The 21,526-nt window shown below is 40.6% G+C and overlaps 8 non-coding genes across 8 annotated transcripts; 4 read left to right on the top strand and 4 right to left on the bottom strand.

Annotated features, from left to right (window-relative positions):
• Positions 1-2,412: 2,412 nt before the first annotated feature.
• Positions 2,413-2,524, bottom strand: LOC137233232 (U6 spliceosomal RNA). Its single transcript, XR_010947391.1, has one exon. It is a non-coding gene; the product is annotated as a U6 spliceosomal RNA (small nuclear RNA).
• A 471-nt stretch (positions 2,525-2,995) lies between these two features.
• TRNAF-GAA (transfer RNA phenylalanine (anticodon GAA)) lies at positions 2,996-3,068 on the bottom strand. Its single transcript has one exon. It is a non-coding gene; the product is annotated as a tRNA-Phe (tRNA).
• A 5,439-nt stretch (positions 3,069-8,507) lies between these two features.
• Positions 8,508-8,579, bottom strand: TRNAA-AGC (transfer RNA alanine (anticodon AGC)). Its single transcript has one exon. It is a non-coding gene; the product is annotated as a tRNA-Ala (tRNA).
• Positions 8,580-14,474: 5,895 nt separating this feature from the next.
• Positions 14,475-14,546, bottom strand: TRNAA-AGC (transfer RNA alanine (anticodon AGC)). The gene has a single exon. It is a non-coding gene; the product is annotated as a tRNA-Ala (tRNA).
• A 2,107-nt stretch (positions 14,547-16,653) lies between these two features.
• TRNAA-AGC (transfer RNA alanine (anticodon AGC)) lies at positions 16,654-16,725 on the top strand. The gene has a single exon. It is a non-coding gene; the product is annotated as a tRNA-Ala (tRNA).
• Positions 16,726-18,468: 1,743 nt separating this feature from the next.
• TRNAA-AGC (transfer RNA alanine (anticodon AGC)) lies at positions 18,469-18,540 on the top strand. The gene has a single exon. It is a non-coding gene; the product is annotated as a tRNA-Ala (tRNA).
• A 1,009-nt stretch (positions 18,541-19,549) lies between these two features.
• On the top strand, positions 19,550-19,622 carry TRNAF-GAA (transfer RNA phenylalanine (anticodon GAA)). Its single transcript has one exon. It is a non-coding gene; the product is annotated as a tRNA-Phe (tRNA).
• Positions 19,623-20,367: 745 nt separating this feature from the next.
• LOC137233158 (U6 spliceosomal RNA) lies at positions 20,368-20,474 on the top strand. The gene has a single exon (XR_010947328.1). It is a non-coding gene; the product is annotated as a U6 spliceosomal RNA (small nuclear RNA).
• The last annotated feature ends 1,052 nt before the right edge of the window (positions 20,475-21,526 follow it).

Genomic DNA, 21,526 nt, shown 5'->3' with positions numbered 1-21,526 from the left:
GAATGCATGAACTCAACCCCATTGGGCAGCCTGGAATGGAACCCCACCTATGCTGAATCAGAAGTTCCAGCTGTCGCTCATGCACTATCACATTCTGAGATTGTTCTCAGTTCTTACTACACACTTCATCTTGTGAGTTTTGTTACAAATAGCATCAGAACAAAACTTCAGAAATGCACCTACTCTTCATTTTCGTTTGAAGGAGGGCAATTTTTAAGAACAGATACGGGGCAGCAGAGTAAGAGTAGTAGAGAGAACAAAGCCCTCACATTCCTTTCCCTCTGAGAATGCAATGACTGACAGGAAAGATTGGCACAGAAATTTGAAAGAATAAAATTAAATAGCTGAAACCTCTGAGATGGGATCACTTTTGTCTATGCAGCTGATGATGGCCATTTTTCCCCCAAAGCCTTTCAACTTTAGCTGCTGGCTTCTCCAGTATTTTCTGTGTGATTTTCTGACATGTACCTGGCAGGGTTTCCTTAATATATTTATATATGATGACAAAGCATGGAATTTCGATTCCACCCCCCATTTCAGCCCCCTAGACAATTCACTTCAAGGATGGAGGAGGGTGTCTGTGGTCAGGAAGCTTCTACATGTGAATTGGGAAAGAATTATTGACTAAACATGACCATCGCCACCATACTATGGGAACAGATACGAGTACTCTCGTGCTAAAGGATCTCTCAATCTAGCTATTTCAGTCACACTAGAAAACTCTACACTTACTGACTCAAACACTCATTTTAATGAATTGAGGTTTGGATAACAACAGCATTCTTATGAGAAGTGGATTTATTGTGCAACGTCTACCCATGCAAGGTAGAGCTGAGATCTGTAGACTTCAATGTCTGGTGACTGCACTGAGTTGCCCTCAGTGGAGCCTGGAAGATAAGGAGGGAGTGGAAGAAAATTAGTGGGCAGGCTTTCTGCTCCTCAGAAACCTGTCTCTCAAGAAAGGCACAGCTGAGAAAATAGGGGTAGGAAGTTGTGCATGGTCCTCTTATTTTTTTCTCTTCCCATTCTTCCCCCCCTCCCCCTCCCATCCTCAATTATTTTTGCAAATGAATCATTTACTGGCTTGTGAATGTGCATTTGGTATGTTTACTGCCCTGGGTGAACAGTATCTTCCTTTGTTATCCCGCTCCACGCAGCCTTCCTTGTTCTGACACAATCAGGTTCGGTAATGGACTCCAAAGCCCTTGGGGTAGAAATGCTTGAGTGCTTAAAGCAACCAACTAAATTAGATAAGTAGTCTCCCTTGAATGTGAGCAGGAAAAGATGAGTAGAGAAAGGCAAAAGCAAAAGTAAGAAAAAACCAAAAAAAAGAGAAGAGGTTCTGACATGGTCAGGAAAATGCAGCTGTGAAATGCGAGCATGGAGATAGGGAAGATTAAACCTAGGACTTCTTCCATGCTCCGTAATCTCGCCACAACTCAGCTACATCCACCCGGACATGTGGCTGCTGAGAAAAAGTTTTTGACTAATTACCTTCCTTTTCTGGATGTCTTCGAGGATCTAATAGTTGGCAGAAGAGTTTAGTCTGTTCAGTTCCTTTATTTTGGGAAGCTCCTACTCTGAATCTGGTCTTGTGGCTACATCAAGAGAAGGGGCACTGCAGCCCAGATGAAAAGACACTTGGTCTTCCCAAAGTTAGCTGGCTCTGAGGTCTGCTTGCCAAGGGATTGCCTGAGTAGCAGTTCCATCCACCCAAAGAGAGAAGCCCATTATGGAACCTACCCTTGTATCTTCAAATGCTCACTCCTTCAACTTTCTTCCCCTCTGCTTACACAGCCGGCAATAAAAATGAGAAACATAATGCAGAGGGATGTGAGGAAGAGTAGCGTGCTTCCTTGAGAATTTAACTGCATATGGGGAAATTAGAGACAAAGGATGAATTCACAATACTTGTGGCGAAATGAAACACTTCCGTTTCAGGCAGTGACATTTTCTAGTGGATGCTACAGCTCTGGTTCTTAAAGACACAGAAGACAGAAAGAAAGGAGGAGGAAAACAAAGTATTCCTGAGAGCTAGCTATTATAGAGTTTTTTCAAATGGAGTTTTCTCTGCAATGAAGAGAATGCAGAGGAGATTTCCACTAGGATAAGATCTACCAAATGAATTAGTTGTTTATATGTGCAGTACCTAGATCTATAAGTTTGGGTAGTTCGCTAGTTAAGCTTTCAAATTTTTAGCTGGGGAAACAACGTTCGAATCCCTAGCAGTTTAGTATTGCAATGTTCGCACTTGTTCTGTAGTTATTGGGGAAGGCGGGGCGGCCGGGATATGACTCCAGTTATTTTTAACTGGCAGAAAGCAACTGAAATCTTGCCTGCTCTTAAAGTTCTGAGTATTTGCATGGGATCCTTTACCCTAGTGGCTGATAAACTATTGCCTGCGAGCTAAGAATGATTTTGGAACGTTTCACGAATTTGCGTGTCACCCTTGCGCAATGGGTCATGCTCACCTTCTCTGTATCTTTCCAATTTTAGTATATGTGCTGCCGAAGTATGTGAGCACCGTTTTTTAAAGATTGAAAAATAAAACGAAGGATAGTATTTTGTGACACGTGAAGTTTATATGAAATTCAAATTTCGGTGTCCATATATAAAGTTTTATTCGAATACAGCAACCTCATTCATTTACACATCATCTATGTCTGCTGTCGGGCTACAACAGGAAGTACTTGTGACAGAGACGGTACGTGGTAGCTTTTTCCCTTCCCACTGCTGCTGTGCGCAGTACACATCACAGTGACTCAGTGATCGTTCCTCGTTTTTCAGTGTCGCACACATAATATTTTATTATTTTTTTTTAAAGTAGCAGTGCTTACACATCACTTAAAAACAATAAACGTGGGCCTCAACTGCGAGCTCCTGCATGGCTGAACTATGGCCACAGCATTGTGTTTATTGTGCAATTAGGCTTTAACATACTAAAGGAGTATGGTGTATCGTGAGCATCATTTCATATTCACTAAAATGCTAAGCTTGCCGAAACCCGGGATTGAACCAGGGACCTTTAGATCTTCAGTCTAACGCTCTCCCAACTGAGCTACTTCGGCTAACCGAAAAAATGACTTCTTGACTTTTCTTTTTAATATTTAGATTATTTTCAACTTCGGTCTTTGGAAGGTTTCAGGTTTCTTAAGTATGGCTCTCTAGTTGGCCAATATATTTGCCCACCCAGGAAGACTTGGAATAAATTGTCTTCCATGTATGCCAGTTGGATCCAATTCCTGGCAGCGCGGGATGGACAGGTATAAAACAGATTTTAAAGAGAGGTGATAATGAGGGATTCAATGGAAAGCCTTTCTGCTCCCCTGCGTCCTGTCACTTGACCCAGGACGCTGTTCAGAAAGTAAGGGAACTTAAAGGCAATATTTTTTTGGATCCCTTATTTATCTCTTCTTTTTGATCCTTCCTCTCTCACAATCTCCAAAAATGCTGAGGTATGGAATCCAATAACGCTATAAATTTGCTTAAAGAATGCAATATACAGGTTCATTACCAGAATGCAATATACAGGTTCACTACCAGTGTATATACAGGTTCATAAACACTCGTCACAGTACTCCAACTGGCAGGACAGCAACTGTCACAAAAATTAGAAATTTTAAAATGGCATATCTCATTGCAATAGAATTTCTTCACACACACAAAAATGTTTTTAATGAAGATGAGGTTGCAACCAAGTCATTCTATAATTGGCTCCTCTGTAAGTCATGCAAGGAAACCATTTATCACGGAGAAGTAATTACAGAGTGTTTACTTGTAGTAGCCAAAGAAATACATCCAGGGAGTTCCCTCGTGGCCTAATGGTTAGGAATCCAGGTTTTCACTGTTGTAGTCCGGGGTTCAACACCTGGTCAGGGAACTGAGACCCTACTAAGCCACAGGGTGTGGCCAAAAAATTTTTAAAAAGTCTAGAGAAAAGAAATCTAAGACCCCGCTGACTGAGCCTTGAGGACATCAGGAGCAACATCGAGTTGATTTTAAAAATAAGCAAATGATCTGGCATCATTTTCTTTGACTCTTGATGAGTCAGTCTAACAGATGTTACTGACATTATTCAGTTGTTTATTCAAGGAGTCAATGTCAGTTTGAAGTGACTGAAGAAATAACCTACATGAATAGTCTACATGGAAAAACTCCAGGTGAGACTATTTTGTGAGAAGTTGAACAAAGAGCAATTCATTACAACCTGCCACAATATGTTTCAACCGGTGGTGGTAAAATTATGAAGGGAACAGAAAAAGACTTAGTTGAACAAATTTTAAAACTTGTGAGAAAGGTAACCCTACAGGACCTCTTTGAATTTTGGAGGCAATATAGAGTCTTCCAGACCTAATAATGTAATGGTCTTAACAAGTAGCCTGGAAAGCTACCAGTTTTATTTAAAGCCCAGAACAAGAGAAAGTTCTGCAGTAGGTCCAGGCTGTACGAAGGCTACACTATCACTTTACCTGTATGACCCAGCAGAGTACTCAAACGTCTATGTAAGACAGAGATGGTATTTGGAGTTTTTGGCATTCTTCTATTAGTGAATCACAGGGCAAACCTTTGGGATTTGGTGCAAAACTATGACATCCTCCTCAAATTTTTATTCTCTTGTTAAAAAATCGTTTTTGGTCTATGTTATGAGAGAGAATAAATGCTTGGGCATGAGTCACTATGAGACTTGAGCTTCCAGTCGTGACCTACTTGTTCTCTAATCCATCTAGCCATAAAGTTGTGCATGCACAGCATCATTTCATTATTAAGTATAAACAGAATATATGAGCAGGGCCGACACACATGAGTCATTTGCATAGAAAAGTGGCTTATATTCCCATGGCTCCTACACTTGGTACTTTATCTCTTCAACCCCCATTCATAGCCTCATAGTGAGTTCCCTGTAACTGAGGAAGAAAAAAAACAAAACAAAACAGGACTGGTTTATCAGTAATTCTGCACCCTATGCTGACGTCACACATATGTAAGCAGCTACCATAGCACCTGAAGGCCAGTGGTGAAGGTAAATCCCCCCAGTGGGCATGACTTCACGCAGGGCACGTGATTGTTCATTTTACTTGGAAGGACAGATAGAGCAGAGGGATCCACGCTAATTCATGACAAGTGACTAATAGTTTGGCTGGATGATTAGTACTTGGAGGGAAAATTGCTGAAAAGTCATGACAGAGAGGTCTGGGAAAGAAACAGAGGGATAGATTTTACTAAATGGGCAGAAGGATAGATTACTAAATAATCTAAGGATTATTTTCAATGTAGATGCTCTCCAAAGAGCAACCTCCTAAGAGGGGGATCTTAATAGGCAGTTGGACAAGATGACCCGTTCTCTTGATGTTTGGAAGCTTCTCCTTAGCCGTCACTGTCCTGTCCAATGGGATTATGAAAATATTGGCCACGGTGACAAAAATGGAAGTCATATATAGCTCAGTAACATAGACTTCTGTACACTAAAATAGAGCAGATTGAAACCACTGCAAAATGACTAAACTACCAACATACTTAAAACATAAGTAACATTAACATCATAAAATGAAATAAATTCAAAATAAAAAGAGTTCTGTGAAAGGAAGATTGAACTAAAATGTCAATAGGAGTAGATGTTTAATATTTTTCATAATTTCATTAGTGATCCAAGGGATTTTTATAAAATGGCACTTGATTTAAAAAACTATGACTGCCAAGGCATTATGAAAGGTTGCATCAAAGATACTAGCTTGAACCTGTTGCATGAATATATGGCAAAATAAAATAAAAATAAAGTGATTCAGTATTGAGGTCAAGGAATATCAAGAAAGAAGTTTCGACATTAAGAAGAAATTGATTGTCATACCTGAATCTTTATGACCTTACTTTTCTTCTCCTTTCAGTTTTCAGTATTCTAATCTCAGTGGTGAACTAATCCTTCATTTAAGAATGCTTAGTATTGTTCTTTCTGGAGCCCTTAACATATGGACATTCCAGACAAGGCAAAACTCTACCAGTGATGGTATGCCAGTTGCAAGGGTATTTTGTCAGTAAGGAAAATGAGAAGGCTTGGGTAGTTATTAAAATGTCCAGTGATGTTCAGGTATTTTCCTCATGTCACCAGGTTAATAAAGCAGTGAAATAAAGATCGCCTAATGTCAAATAGAGTCTCATACATATACACCATACATAGCACATTGACACACACACAGTAGAGAAGTTCTTCCTTTATGGGTCATTTCACAGTGTCTTGTGACTGACCGTAACAATATGCACCCCTCCCCCCAATGCACAGACACACAAAGAAAATCTCAAAGTAGGAATGAATGAAAAATGTGTTGCTGGGCTTCCCTGGTGGCGCAGTGGTTGAGAGTCCGCCTGCCCATGCAGGGAGTACGGGTTCGTGCCCCCATCCGGGAAGATCCCACATGCCGCGGAGCAGCTAAAACGTGTTGCTAAGTAGTGTGTTGAAATTTCTGACCCTCCAACATTCCTAGATTTTTCCAAGTAAACTTTAGATTTTCATATTTAAATCTGTAAATTAAATCACAACCAGAATAGATCAGTTAACAAAGCAGAGTTGATTATGATAGTTCCATTTGGATTCCAAGGTTGGAAAAAACAAAACAAAAGTAAAATTTTCTTTATAAGAAAAGGGGATATATTTAAAATCTGGGAAACCAGCTTATTTTGCGGGCACCCTCATGATTATGTGTGTGTGTATTCAAAACAGAACAACAGCTAAAACGCTGAAATCATTGATGATACTGAGGGCAATTAAGGTTGAGAAGCCTGAGCCAGAGACTAAATTCTGCAGTGAAGGGGAAGGAAATGACGATGGGGAAGTGACAGGAACAGGGGAAAATAGAGCGCCAGAGGAAGGTATGTTAGGTATGTTAGGAAGGTATGCGTATCTGAGGACGCTCCAGGGAGGATCTGTAAGCTGCAACTGACTCCTCTACCGGCAGGAAAAATGTCTTTAATACAATTCAGTTATACTGTAGATTTCAAGAACATGATCCTAGAACATGTTTGGCTGAATCACCAGATACAAGGGATGGGCAGACGTAGTGGGTCTCAAGTCTCTCTGACAGAGTGGAAGGAGTGTCTTCCGTGGAGACCTCGACTTCACAATGGCTCGAAGTAGCTTGGTGGGGCGCTTCTTTTACGAGACATTTACCTTGGGTGGAGTGCGCCCCCTAGAGTGCATGTAGGTTAATTTCAGAGAACTACTGGAGATTTTGCACGTCTAGTCAGCCAAATTTATCAGGTAAGAGAGATGCAATGTTCCCAAACTGCTGAAATGAAACTTTTACAATGGCCAATCACTTTATGTGACTTGGCTTCTTGAAAGTGGCCAATTGTTTGCAACAAACAGTAAACTAACATAAATCAAACCATTCACCTCTTCTGTGACCAAGAATAGCCTTTCTCTTTCCCTCAAACCTCTTGCTTTGCATTCAGGTCTCCCTCTACATTTTTCCCTGGTTTAGGTGAGACACAAAAACTTTTTTACTTCATAAACTGGATTGTATAATCAAATTCATGTTGATTCATCAAAATCATTGTTATTAATAGGATCACGAAGTTAAAACTACTTGTAGGAAAAGGTGGAATCATCCCACAAGTACCAAGCAACTATCCCAAATTTCTGGAGACCAGTATCCTAAATCTGTGTTCTCTGATGTTTCCAAAAGTGCTTAGGACTCCAGCTGTGTATCTCCTTTAGCAGCCTTTTCAAGAGGTGATGCTCTCCCAAGCATACCCAGAGTGAGAGTTCAGAACAAGTAGAAGGAGAAAAGAAGTTTTCCTATACTCTTTTTACTTCTTTCCTTTGGGATCCAAACAGGACAGGACAGGACAGCAAGTCTGTGTGGTGAATGAGTATCTCCTGCCTTCTCAGCTCAAACCTGGCACTGGTGAACATCCACTCTCAAGCTTTTAAGAGAGGGCAAGGACTCAAGAGAGTGGCTTGCTTCTTTGGCTGGAGCGTTCTCTTCTATAGCTGTCATCATGGCCAGCCTCATGTGTCTGTGACCAGTGCATTTCAGAGAGCCTTGTGACCAGCAAATTATGCAGCCAGTCTGTCCTACGACTCACTACCGGAGAATCCTGTGCTCTTCATGCCAGAGAAGGAACTTTGTTCCCCAAAGTACTAGAGCAGGTTGACTTCAGATTTTCTAGCCTCTTCATTTTAAACTTTCTCCAAATCCAGGAAAAACCCCGTTGAACTGATTCCTGATGCTAGTTTGATGAAAGGTGAGGTGGGACCATGGTCAAAGTGATTTTCCTGCTCTCAGAACTCTAATTTTCCCCAGTAGTTAATTTTTGTGTAGTACAGACTTTAGCCAACATAGGAGTGACTGCTCAGTGACTAGAGTGGATGGCTTTTAAAGATGGACAAATAAGTTTGAGCAAATCAGCATGAATTATGAGTGACGAAGAAGTTTCAACATGTAAGAAAACCAGGGAATAAGAAGAAAGCCAAGGACCAAAGAAACGCTGAACGAGATGTAAGATATTCCAGCTGGAGGTGCCAGGGATCGAACCTGGGGCCTTGTGCATGCTAAGCACACACTCTACCACTGAGCTACACCCCCTCACACTTTTACTAACTTGGCTGAAGAAAATTTAATGGCAATATCTATCTGCATTGCTTTTTTTTTTTTTTGTGAACTTGAAATTGTTAGCACAAAAATCCTTTATGCACAACACCATTATTTCTGAAACTCCTTTCTTTCATTCTCTTTCGCGGTGACATGAGGAGAAAAGCAACTTCATGCTAGGCAGAAAGTCACCGTTCCTAGGACTGATTCACACTTGTCAACCTACCCCCAAAGACCCGGCTACACAAAACTTGAATAGAGGAAGGCAAAGAAGAGCCTTTCCTGACCCTGTCTCCCAGAAGAGCCTAGAATCAATGACACTCAAAGAACAATGAGAGGAGCTAGTCCCATATCTTAATTTCTTAATACAGATTTCCACTAGAAGGAACCAAAGCTCCTGGAAGAACTTGTTGTCACCAGAGGGCTGGGACAGAAAAAGTACAAGATGAGCCTAGAATATCTTTCTGAGCTAGTATGTAAGAATGTACTCAAAGATAATTGAGCGCAGTATTTATGAGTCAAATCTTGGAAACACTGAGCATTAAAATGAGTAATAAACAAAAAGAATATAGTCTGGATGGATAAAATAAGAATACTTGAGTTCATACTGATAAGAAAGGGAAAGAGAAAGAAAGAAAAAAGGAAAGAGAGAGAAAGAAAGGAAGAAAGGAAGGAAAAGAAAGTTTACCCTACGTAGTATGCCAATTATTGTGTGGAAGAAATGACAGCATCATCATTTTCCACAGTCCTGTGATGATTGATTCAGGCAAAATTCATCAATCAGTGCCCAAGCTATGGGTGACAGTTTGATAAAGAAAGATGTATTTATCAAAGTGTATTTATCCTCACATATTTCTTATGAAAATGGTAACTTGACCATTAAAAAACTCAGCAGAGAAAACCTTACCCCAAATTATCAGATTACCTTCATCATAATGGGGACACTGACATCATGTACCTCTGATGAGATAAACTGAGAAGGACACAGCAACACTCCTATTGTATTCTGACCAAAATGCATCATCATCTGAATCTAATCAGGCAGTCAAACCGAAATTGAAACACATTATACAAACCAACTGTAACATGCTCTTTAAAAATGTCAATGAACGAAAATATCATGAAAGACAAAGAAAAGTTGAGAAATGGTCCCAAATTAAAGGAGTCTAAAAATACATTAACATAAATGAAATGTGTCACCCTGGAGAGGTCCTGGATTTGGAAAAAAAAAAATGGAGTAAAAGCTAGTATCGGGACAATTAGCAAAATTTGTGTATGAGGGGTATAGTTTTGTATCAATATTAAATTCTCTACATTTGACAATTTTACTGTGCTTACATAAGGGAGTGCCCTGAAAGGATACAATGAAGTATGTTGGGGTAAAAGGATATGTTTGCCAACACTGTCAAATGGTTTAGGAAAAAAATCTATGTGTGGAGAGAGAGAGCAAGAGAGAGAGCAAGAGAACCAATGAATGTGGCAAAATGTTACAATAGATGAATCTGGATATATAAGATAGATTTGCAACTGTATTTTATGTTTGAAATTATCTCCAAAAAAAGCTTTAAATATTCCTCCTTTTTACAACTTCCTTCCTCATTGTGCCAAAATGCTGCCAGAATGACATAAAAGGTAACGCATAGTGATTTAAACCATAGTACTGTGTGTGCTACCTCTGGAAGTTTAGACCTTGATGGGGAGATGGGAATGAATTTACAATATCTGACCCAAATGTGGAGGAGGGAAGGTGAAGAACACTTCGTGTTGGCATAGGATTTTGGTGGGTGCATTCTCTTTGACTCTTCCTTTAGGTAAACAGGAAACAAGTTCCCTTTAACCTAAGTGAAGTAGCCTGAAAGTGTTTGTTCCACGTAATACTTGGCTTGTTTTTTCTAAGCATGTCAAGGTTTGCAGAACGTCTCACTGCTCTTTCTTTCAAAACAAGACAAACAGTACATAGGAGGGCATGCGTGCAGTTGAGTTTTTGGTTTTGGCAAATAGTCACTGGTATTTGTGGCGCTAAAGAGAGCAGTAAGAAACCACATTTTCTCGACCCCATTGTAGCTGTGAGGAGACCCTTTTGTTTTAGAAATGGAATCTGCTGACACTTTTGAGCTTCTGTACCTAAGATTTGTCTGGAGTGACTATTTGTTAGCACATTGGGTTTATAAAGCAAAAGAAAGGATAAAAAATATAGGTTAGGCAGAAACCTAAATTCTTTGAATTGCAGAGGTTTTCATAACAAAATGTCTTTAATCCTGGATAATTTGATGGAAAATTAAATTTTCAATTTGATGGTTCAGGATTTAGGTCTTGTTTTAGAGCCTGGTAGTTTTTTATTTCTTTGTTTCCCTTACTTAGATATGAGCCAAGACTAGTACAACCCAGCTTTGTTCTGGAGAATCTTGTCCATGCATTTACCCTCCTGACATGGAGCTCTTGGCTCAACAGGAATACGAAGAGCTAGAAACCAGAGTAACATCTATTGACTTGCAGTGGTTTATTCTGTTCTACTGTAGGGATATTGTTGATTTAAGGAAGGTTCCTTACAACATTAAAAAAGAAACCTCAGTATTGCTTTTAAGGTTACAAATTTAGAGAAATGTAGAAAGTAACTAGGGAGGAAAAGATATGGCCTGTAAACTGGAAAGTGCCAGTAAGATTTTTATTTTACAAATCATTGATAATTCAGAAATTTGAACAACTTCTTCCTAGACAAGATATTGACTGGTTTACTGGGTGTGAGTGAGGAGGTGGCCAGCATCAAAGGATCCCCAACTTCTTCTCTGAGGATGGTAAGAATGGTTATGGTGTCTGTCAAAGAACTTGAGGACTTCCAGAACTTCAGTTTGAATTGAGAGGCCAGTGGTTCAAACAGATTACTCAGACACTTGTTGAATTAAAGTTCTAAAATCTCATGTATTTTGGCTAGAGTGAGACTCAATACATTCATTGTGAGCTCATTCATAGAATAATCTAGAGCCATTTTGTGATCATCAATGTTGCCTAAAAGACTGGCGAGCTAGAAGACACAAGAAACCACAAAATCTTGAAAATAGGGCAATTATCTCTTGATTTCTGTCATGGCTCCATTGTTTGAATAGGCAGGAAGCTCTGGGAGGAGGAACTTTTTTTTCCAGAGCACACCAGGAACTGATATCAGCTTCTCTGCCTTCTAGAATATGGTGGGAGAAAAGTTGAGAGAACAAAAATGTGGCCCATGTTTTTAGTAGGATGATGTTTCCTTTAGTTGAAATTACCTCAAAGTTCGATGTTCTTCGCTATAGAGAACATACATTGTTTTACCCCTCAAACTAGAGGAATTGGGATGGGTATTTCCACTTTTTTCTTGTTTAATGCCCTTTAATTTATTGGTTTCAAACTTTTCCCAAATCTAGGAACAAGTGCACTTGAACTGAATCAAGATGCCTTTTCCCACTGTGTGATAGATAATGAGCATCACTTACTGCCAGGTGTAGGAAAGTTTGAGTTTTGAGCATTGAAACTTGGTGGGTTTCCCAAGGGCAAGTTGAAATCCTGCTCACAGAACCCTAGGTTGAGTTCAGACTGTGGCCAATATGACACATTTATTTTTTCATACTTTCAAAATAAAAAAAAAAGGTGCTTGTTTAATGTAGCTAAGGGTAAGAAGCAGATAATGGTAATAACAATGGGTTACATTAAATGATTATATCACCTCCTTGATGAACAGACTCCCTAAGAGATGAAGTAATTACTTGGCCACCAGTTCACAGCCAACATGTAACAGGGCAAGTTTCAATGCCAGGCAGATTTGCTTTAGAAACACCTACTCCAGGTCTTTTCTTTAGAGATGGAAATTCTGAAGTCAAAAGACCACTTGAGATTAGTGGCTTTTGGATTTATTCCTCTTTGAAAATGTCATTATCACTCATAGGGAAAGAAGTGGTGCCACATAATCATATAATGTTGAGCAGTTTTCAATTCTTTGGGGAAATTGGGAAGAGAGAAACGAATGAACTCATAATACTCACCAGGAAATAAAATACCTTAAGTCCAGCAATATGGTCTGCAAACCCTGCTGTGACATTTTGTAGGGGACGCTACAGCTCTGGTTTTGGACACCTAAAGGAATGGAAGACAGAAAAGAAGGAGGAAAACAAAGTAATCCTGAGAGCTAGTGATTACAGTATCACTTTCAAGTGGAATTTTCTCTGCAATAAAGAGAATGCAAAGGAGATTTGCAACTAGGATAATATCTACCAAATGAGTTAGCTGAATGTATATCCAGTAACTAGATTTATAGATTTGGGTAGCTCACTAGGTAAACTTTTGGAGCTTTTAAACCGGGGAAACAAAGTTTGAATCCCTAGGGGCTCAGATCCTTCTGTTCGAATTTATTCTCCAGTTATTTCTAACTGGCAAAAGGCTACTGAAAGCTTGCCTGTTCTTAAAGTTTGAGTATTTACAAGTTCTGAGACCCTATACTTTGTGGTTGGTAAACTGTTGCCTGCGAGCTAAGAATGGTTTGGGAACGTTAAAAGGTTGAAAAAATAAAACAAAAAAGAGTATTAGTTGACATGTGACTAATGACTCTGAAAGGTCAGCAAGGTTCGGTTGTTCCTAGACTAATGCTGAGAAAGGGAGAGTTGAAGGGGGACGGAGAAGAGAGGGGATGAAGAGCGGAGAGTATCCTGTGGGGAGGGGAAGACAGTTGAGTGGGAGAAGCAGCCAAGGAGGACAGGAGAACGAGACGCTAGAAGAAAGTTTGGGAATGAGAATTAAACACGAGTAATATTTGGATGAGGGAGTATGTGGATGTATCCAAGGTCTTTATCTCTTCTGTATTTCTACAGGTCCACCGCAAGAGAAGCTCCATTATTCTAAGCGAAGTAGGTGAAAACGTTATGTCCCACAAGAATCCAGTTTGTTTTGTTCCAGTTATCGTAGTCTGAGAGCTACTAGTTGCTCTTTTCCTCGCTGGTTAAACAAGTTGAGCACTTTGTAGGGCGCTCGTGTGGTTGAATTTTTGTTTGCGGTGCAGTACTGCTGGAATTGATAGCTTTATAGGGAGCAGCTGGAAAGCCACATCTGGATTCCCGTGTGACCGTAGTGGGAGCAATGTTGAGCGTAGAAGCAGGGTCTGCCGGTGTCTTTGGGCTTATGTATCTGAGGCAGCAACTGATTTTTAGCGCATTGGGCTTGGAATGTTAGGGACAAATGAGAAAGAAAGGTAAGCCGGACAACAAACAAATACTTTTGAATAGATGTCCAAGAATACAAGTGTCAGCACCTCGGATAGCGCATCAAACTTTCGACCTGAAAGTCGACCGTTTCAGTCTCTGAGGGCAGGTTCTTTAGTTCTTACATTCTTGTTTCTTACTCATACGCAGAAGTCAGTCCTCGGAAACCCAGTTTTCTTCTAGATATCTTTTAGGACATTTTCAGTGTTCTCCTTTACTGCTTATATTCTACACTTCTCCCAGCGGGAGTCTGAAGAGCAATAGTTTGAACAGACTTCCTCTGTTCCTCTCCTGTGGATCTTTGCTTTAAGCCCAATGCTATTTCCACCAAAGACACATGAGGATCAGAAGTACCTGGCTTCACTTTGGCTACTTCAGAAGTCATCACACAATACCTAAGAATAGTAAGGGTAGGGGCAGGCATCCCTTATGCTGTGTGTATCCCACGGCATAGCTGTGATTGTTCAAAATGGCTAGAGAGCAAATGGCTAATAAAAACCTGAATAAACGGTTTGGGTAACTCAGCACGAGCATCGTTGTATTCCACAGTGACAAAGAAGATTGTGGCACCAGGACAAGGCAGGAAACTTGGATATTCTCTCACTCAGAAAGCCTAAGCCACTCCTGGTTTGCTTGCCGCGGTTCCCAATAAAGAGAGATGCCCAAGTGGAGGTGCCGGGGATTGAACCCGGGGCCTCGTGCATGCTAAGCACGCGCTCTACCACTGAGCTACACCCCCGACATAGTCGACCCGTTTCAGTCATACTAGAAATTGTTCCATGAATGAACTTACATGCACTCTAGGGAGCGCACTCCACCCAACGTAAATGTCTCTTGCAAGAAGCGCTCCGCCAAGCTATTCCGTGCCACTGTGCTTGACATAGCATCAAAGTCACGGTCTCCCAAGAAGACGCTCCTTCCACTCAGATTTGAGACCCACTATGTCTACCCATCCTTAACATCTGGTGATTCAGCCAAACATATGTTGTAGGATCACCGTCTTGAAATCTACAGTGTAAGTGAATTGTATTAAAGACTTTTTTTTCCTTCTGGTACAGATGCCAGTTGCTGCTTAGAGGTCCTTTCTGGAGGTTCTTTCCTCTGATAGGCAAACCTTCCTAATATACTATCTTCTGGCGCTCTATTTTCCCCTAGTCCTGTCATCTCTCATCATCATTTCCTTCCCCTTCACTGCAGAATTTAGCCTCCGGCTCAGGCTTCTCCAGTCCAAATGCCGTCATTGTTATCAATGATTAGGGGTTTTTGCTGTTATTCTGTTTTGAACACACGCACAGACAACACATATGTAATCATGGGAGTGACATCAAAACTAGCCGGTCTCCCAGGTTTCTTAATACATCTCATTTTCTTACAGGAATTTTATATCAAACCTTTGGAATCCAAATGGAACTATCATAATCCAACAACTGTGCTTTGTTAACTGACCTATTTTGGTTGTGATTTCATTTACAGTTTTAAAATAAAAATATAAAGTTTACTTGGAAAAATCTAGGAAAGTTGCAGGATAAGAAATTCCAATATACTTGCTACTCAGCATCACACTTTTAATTTCATTTTACTTTGAGGTTTTATGTGTGTGTGTGCATTGGGGAGTATTGTGAGGTTTAGTCACTGTGAAATGACACATAAAAGAATAATCGCTTTATTGTGTGTGTGTCAGTGCTATATGTATGATATATATGTGTGAGAATTTATGTGACATTTCGTATCTTGATTTCACTGCTTAATTAACCAGTGACATGAGGGAAAGAGATGAACATCCCTGGACATTTTAACAATTACTTGAGCCTTCTCATTTTCCTTACTGACAAAACATCCCTGTAGCTGACATGCCATCACTGGTAGAGTTTTGCCCTTTGTCTGGAATGTCCAAATTTGTCTGGAATGTCCAGGAGATAGTATTAAGCATTCTTAAATGAAGGATAAGTTCACCACTCAGATTAGAGTAGTGAAAACTGAAAGCAGATGAAAGAATAAGGTCATAAAGATTCAGGTTTGACAATCCAATTCTTCTCTAAATCAATAACTTCTTTCTTGATATTCCTTGATATGGATACTAAATCGCTTCATTTAACTTAATTTTGCCATATGTTCATCCAGCATTTCCAAGCCAGCATCTTTGATGCAACCTTTCATTTCTAGCACCTCCATTACTGTCCTATTTCACTCTCTTAAACCATGCTTGCACAGACTTTTCCCACTTTCCTCTCTATATTACCTTACCTTTTCCTGCTCAATAGCAAAGTTAAATTCATAACCCTTTACTCCACTCCAATGGCCTCATCACTGTTGAAGTCTGTCTTCCCAACGAACATTTGGCTGAAAGAAACAAAAAAGAAAAATCTGGCTCATGTAGGATCTCTTGAACCTGAGGCAACAAACACAACAGATTCACATCATCAGGTTTGAGGACTCAGTGCCACTGGCAGTACCACTGAGGAGCATGAAAGAAAAAGAACAGAAAGAGGAAAAAAAGTAAGACATTCTCGGTCAATTATCTTTAAGAAGGCATTATTGTTTCAACTGTGCCTTGGTCAATGCAATAGCTGTGGGCTAAGGAGAAGCAAATCTGCCCAGTGATGATCCCTTCTCTGTGCTCGTCTACTCTTCTACCTCCAAGCATGATTATCTTCTATAGTCAGCAGAAGTAGGGAACAATGGATCATCAGTCTTTCTGAGCAAGTAATCTGGTGTTAAGACATTTACTTTGGGTGGAGTGCACCCGCTAGACCTTGTTAAGTTAATTCACAAAACAATTGGTGATTTTGCGAGACTCACCAAATCCTCACTAATTTCTAATATGAATGAAATAGGCCACCAGCATCGGGGGTGTAGCTCAGTGGTAGAGCGCGTGCTTAGCATGCACGAGGCCCCGGGTTCAATCCCTGGCACTTCCACTTTGGGGTCTCTTTGTTGGGAACCGCTAGAGAATAACATTGATTATTCTTTACAGTGGTTCAGCAGCTCCCAGGGTTGAGAAATGTGCAGAAAGGTTGCAGGTGGTTAAGTGAATCCACAAGTGTTCTGATTTAGCCAAAATAGTGTCACCCATCCTTATTGGGATTATGAAAAGAGGTCAGATTTTTGTCATGAGGAGTTACGTATCCTTATTGGGATTATGAAAGGAGGTCAGATTCTTGTCGTGAGGAATTATTCCCCTCTCAGTAATTTACACAAATTAGCTGACCACACATTCCTCCCTTCAGTTCCTAAAGTGAATTCATCAGAGTACTGATTTAGTGAAATTAGGGATTTTAGGCTGTCAAGCTTTCTTTGACATCACTCAATAAACCCCCTTTCCACACTGTTTTTATCTTTTTAAATAAAATAATGCCTTTTATTCATAAATTCCAATCACAAAGAGACACCAGAAAAATCACCTAAAGACTTTGGAGTCCAAATAAAAGTTATCAGTGGATTAGAGAGGAAGCAAAATGCCCCTGTGTCTGTTAGCCGTAACAGTGAAAAGACCACTTCCTCTCTCTGATTCGTGCATCCATGAGTCCTGATGAGAGAGACACACATTCCCATTATTAGTCACTGATTAAGAATATTCACCATGTCCTGGATATCATTACACAGCCCCTCCTCCCCGCTCCAAAGTATTGTCTCTCAGCTCATACAATAACCAAGTATTCAAAAGGTCATTCCACCATCCCATCAGGCCATCTGCTTCAGGGTTAGGGGCTTACGGTGAGGCCAGTGAATTCCAGAACATTAGCCCACTGCCAAATTTTATTTGCTATAAACTGGCTTCTTGTCTCAGAAACAATGCTGTGGATGCTGTTGAATATGACATTCAGTAAATCCATGGTTGGTGGTTTTGGCAGAAGCATTGTGGGAGGTGAAGGAAAATCCACATCCAGGTTAAGTATTTATTCCAGTGAGATATACACTGTCCCCTTAATACAGAATTGGTCAAATATAATGAACCTGACACCAGGGGTTTAGCTGCTTCCCCCATGGAATGATAGCTTGTGAGGGCTCAAAGTTTGTCTGTGATATTGGTAGTTTAGTCACTTAGCAGTGGTTTGAACTACATCATTTCGGTGCATAGAGGTGCATGTTGCTGAACCTGTGTATGACCTCTGTTCCTGTCATCATGGCCAGTTTGTCCATGAGCTCACTGGGCAAGTAGAATGGTGGCTAAAGAGAAGCTTCCAGACATCAACAGAATGGGTCATCGTGTCCAACTGCCTATTAGATCGCCTCTGAGGAGATTGTTCTCTGGAGGGCATTCACATGGAAACAAATATCCTTAGACTGCACATTTGGGCAATTCTAACTACCTGCCTCTTTCCCAGACCTCTCTGTCACCACTTTTTCAATAATTTTCCTTCCAAGCTCCTAATTACCAGCCAAACTATTAGCCACCTCTCATAAATTAGTGTAGATCCCTACTCTACAAGCAAAATGAACAGTCACGTGCCCTGCTTGAAGTAACGCCCACTGAGAGGGTTTACCTTCACCACCAACATTCAGGTACTATGGAAGCTGCTCACCTTTGTGAGTGGAGTGCACTTTGGGTGGAGTGCACCCGCTAGAGCTCGTTAAGTTAATTCACAGAACAATTGGTGGTTTTGCGAGACTCACCAAATCCTCACTGATTTCTAATATGAATGAAATAAGCCCCCAACATCGGGGGTGTAGCTCAGTGGTAGAGCGCGTGCTTAGCATGCACGAGGCCCCGGGTTCAATCCCCGGCACCTCCACTTAGGAGTCTCTTTGCTGAGAACTGCTACAGAATAACATTAATTATTCTTTACAGTGGTTTAGCAGCTCCCAGAGTTGAGAAAAGTGCTCACCTGCTCAGAGCTGTTCACCTCTGCTCACCAGTAGTGAGCAGAACCACCTATAAACCAAGTCTGGTTCTTTTTTCTTCTTCTTCTTTAGCTGTAGGAACTCCCTATGAAGCTATAGAGGTAGATTGACGAATGGAGGATTGTATCAAGTGTAGGAGCCATGGGAACATAAGCTACTTTCTCATGCAAATTACTCATGTGTGTAGGCCCTGCTCATATATTCTATTTATACTTGAATATGAAATGGTGCTGTGCACTGTTTATTACATCACAATGCTAAATGATTTCCTTGCCTGGCTAACGAAGGAGCCAATCAAAATCTGATTTGGTTGTAGTTTCATTTTCATTTTTGAAGGAATTTTTGTGAAGAAATTCTGTTATGATGAGATATGCCGTTTCAAATTTTCTAAATTTTGTGAAAGTTGCTTCCCTGTCAGTTGGGAATATCGTCTCAAGAGTTTAGTCTGGTAATATTTATGTATACGGTATTCTTTTAGCAAATTCACAGCATCATTGGACTCCATTTCTCAGCATTTTTGGAGATTGTGAGAGATGAAAGAATGAAAAGAAGAGAAAAATAAGGGACCCCCCCCCCAATAATATTTTCTTTAGTTTCCTTTAGATTCTGAGCTGTATCTGGGTCAACTGACAGGATGTAGAGGAGCGGAAAGGCTTTCTATTGAATCCCTCATTATTACCTCTTTTCAAATTCTCCCACCTTTACGTGTTCATCCAATACTGCCAGGAATTGGATGCAACTGGCATACGTGGAAGGTATAGATTCCAGGTCTTTCCAGATAGGCAAGTATATTGGACAATTAGGCAGCCACGCTTAAGGAATCTGAAAACGTCTAAAACGGAAGTTGAAAACAATCTAAATATTAAAAAAGAAATGTCAGGAATAGGGGATTTTCAGGTAGCCGAAATAGCTCAGTTGGGAGAGCGTTAGACTGAAGATCTAAAGGTCCTTGGTTCGATCCCGGGTTTCGGCACACTAAGAGTTTTAGTTGATCCCAGGGGTGAGTTTCCTTTCTGCGCATTAATAAGGAACGTCGTAATGCAGCAGCCCCCAACATTTTTGACACCAGGGACCGGTTTCGTGGAAGACAATTTTTCCACGGACAGGGGTGTGGATGGTTCAGGCGGTAATGCGAGCGATAGAGAGCGGTGGGGAGCGGTGGGGGGCGGTGGGGAGCGACGAGCAGCGGCAGATGAAGCTTCGCTCGCTCGTCCGCCGCTCACCTCCTGCTGTGCGGCCTGGTACCTAACAGGCCGTGGACCGGTACCTATTCACTCGGATGATGCCCACGAATGTTGAGTTCCTTTAGCATGCTAAAGCCTAATTGCACAATAAAAACAATGTTGCGCCACAGTTCACACTTTTTGTTTTGTTTTGTTTTCACATGATGTGCAAGCACTACTAATAAAAGTAATAACAATAAAATGTTATGGTTCAGAGATGCACAGGACACTGAAAAACTTGAGGAAAGATCACTGAGTCGCTGCAATGCGCAGTGCGCACAGCAGCAGTGGGAAGGGGAAGGGGTGCCACGTGCTGTCTCTGTTGCAATTACTCTCCGTGATAGCCCTAAAGTAGCCATAGACGACGTGTAAATGAAGTGGCTGTATTCGAATAAAACTTTATATATGGACACCGAAATTTAAATTTCATATAAACTTCACGTGTCACCCAATACTATTTTTTGTTTTATTTTTCACCTTTAAAAATAAAAAACGGTACTCCTTTCGGCAACACTTATACTAAAACTGGAAAGATACAGAGAAAATTCCCATGACCTCTGCGCAAGGATGACATGCACATCCATGAAACTTTCCAAAACCATTCTTAGCTCGAACGCAATAGTTTACCAGCCACTAGGGTAGAAGAGTCCATTGTAAATATTCAGAACATCAAGCAGGCAAGACTTCAGTAGCCTTTTGCCGATTAGAAATAACTGGAGAATAAATGTAAACACATGGAACCTGAACCCCTAGGGATTCAAACTTTGTTTCCCCAGATTAAAAATTCTGAAATTTACCTAGTGAGCTACCCGAATCTACAGGTCTAGCTAGTGGACACGTATTCAACTGATTTATTTGGTAGATATTGTCCTAGTCACAAACTCCTTGGCATTCTCTTTATTGCAGAGAAAATTCCATTTGAAAGAGATGCTATAATGCCTCACTCTCAGAAATACTTTGTTTTCCTCTCTCCTGTCTTTGTGTCCTCCGTTCCTTGAGGCGTCCAGAACCAGAGCTGTAGCGTCCCCTACAAAATGTCATAGTAGGGTTTGCAGGCCATATTGCTGCATTTAAGGTGTTTTATTTCGTGGTACATATTTATGAATTCATTCCCTTCTTTCTCATTTCCCCACAGCATTGAGAGCTGCTCAACATTAAGAAATTATGTAGGGCCATCCCTTTCCCTGTGAGTGATAATGACATTTTCAAACGGAGATGAATCCAAAAGTCATTCTATCTGTCTTTTGACTTCAGGATTCCTGACTGTAAAGAAGGATCTGGAGCAGGTGTTCTAGGAAATCTGCTTGGCTTTGAAACTTGCCCTGTTACATGTTGACTGTGAACTAGTGGCCAACTAATTACTTCACCTCTTAGGGAGTCTGTTTATGAAGGAGGTGATATAATCATTTAATGTAACCCATTGTTATTACTATTATCCACTTGTTATCTCCAGCTACATTAAACAAGCACTGTTTTTTATTTTGAAAGTTTGAAAAAATAAATGTGTCACATTGACCACAGTCAGAACTCAACCTAGAGTTCTGTGAGCAGGATTTCAAGTTTCCCTTGGGAAACCCAACAAGTTTCAATGCCTCAAAACTCAAACTCTCCACCACCTGGCAGTAAGTGATGCTCATCATCTATCACTCACTGG

Source organism: Pseudorca crassidens, chromosome 10 (assembly GCF_039906515.1).
Source record: "Pseudorca crassidens isolate mPseCra1 chromosome 10, mPseCra1.hap1, whole genome shotgun sequence".
NCBI lineage: Eukaryota > Metazoa > Chordata > Mammalia > Artiodactyla > Delphinidae > Pseudorca > Pseudorca crassidens.
This window is presented reverse-complemented; position numbering and strand designations above follow the sequence as displayed.